Source organism: Elephantulus edwardii, unplaced genomic scaffold (genome assembly GCF_000299155.1).
Source record: "Elephantulus edwardii isolate Elephantulus edwardi_28Jun2011 unplaced genomic scaffold, EleEdw1.0 scaffold00052, whole genome shotgun sequence".
NCBI classification, from domain to species: Eukaryota; Metazoa; Chordata; class Mammalia; order Macroscelidea; family Macroscelididae; genus Elephantulus; species Elephantulus edwardii.
In genome coordinates this window covers 6,057,769-6,058,972 of record NW_006399802.1, presented here as the reverse complement: position 1 = coordinate 6,058,972, position 1,204 = coordinate 6,057,769, and positions in this window count along the sequence as shown.

The following is a 1,204-nucleotide window of genomic DNA, read 5'->3' as shown; positions in this document are numbered from 1 at the left end:
CCCTTTCTGTATATCATTGTGATTTTTATACTTCTAGGGTGTTGTTTATGTGCATGAAATATTTTGGTTTTATTTGTATGAAATATTTTGCTTCCCCCCCTATGTATTTGGCTTGGTTTTTTTTTTTTAATTTTAATGAAAGTCTATACAGACTTTGGATTTCCATTCATACATTGTTGAATATTTTGCTATTTTTTTTTAAAAAAAAGTTTGTTTTATTTCAGTTTTCTATAATTTTAATTTCCCATAGAATCTTGGCAGTCTCAAAAGCAACACAGGGCAGCTCTGAGCCAATCCTGACGAAGAATTTTCAGAACCATTCTCAAAGAATTGTATTCTTATAGAGGAAGGTCAAATAAGGCAAAGTGTCAAAGATACTCTATGAAATCTGATGAGACTTTCCATTATTTAGGTGAAGTGGGGACTTTACAAGGAACTCTGATGGCCCAGTATTTAAGTAATTGGCTGCTAAACAAAGAACTGACCGAATTTATCCATCTTTTCTTTAGGTGAAAACCTTTATGACCTAACAGGCAGTTCCACTCTGTCGCATGGGAGTTTCTGTAAGGAATTCCACCTGACATCTAACAACAGCATCCAAAAACAAATGGACATTTTCACAGAAAAATATTTGGACAAGATGCCAAACTGTTTAAGCCACTTCAGTTTTAGTCTTTCCTTTTCAGCCTTCCTGAGAACAAAGGCTTATTAATGGTCTCATTGAGGAGCAATCCTGGGTGCCTCCTGAGAAGAAGGTAGTCAGGGGAGGAAACAACTCTGAAGTCAGTGCTCAAGGCAAAATATCAGGGGGTCAAGACTATCCTTGAAATGCACTCAAATCACAACTGAACATTTTGTTTATATCTTGGCATTTAATACCTAGGAATTGAATGACAGGTGAGTGCCGTCTATATAGTCCTGACCCTCCTGCGCCTCTTTCCCATCCAAGCCAGACTTCTGTCCTTGGCATTCCCCAAACAGGGGCTTGGCCAACTCCATTTTGTTTTTTAGGATGGTGTTCTATTATATATGGCTCATTTTCTTAAAATTTTTTTTCATTTTCTTAAAATTTATAATTTGTAATCGAGATTGTTCACAGCTTTAATTTGCTTGGCTTCACAATCAACACTCTTGGCACCAGCAGCCAGTAAATTAGAAGATGTATTGCCATGGGAAAGTCTGCTGTTAGGGACCTCTCTAAAGT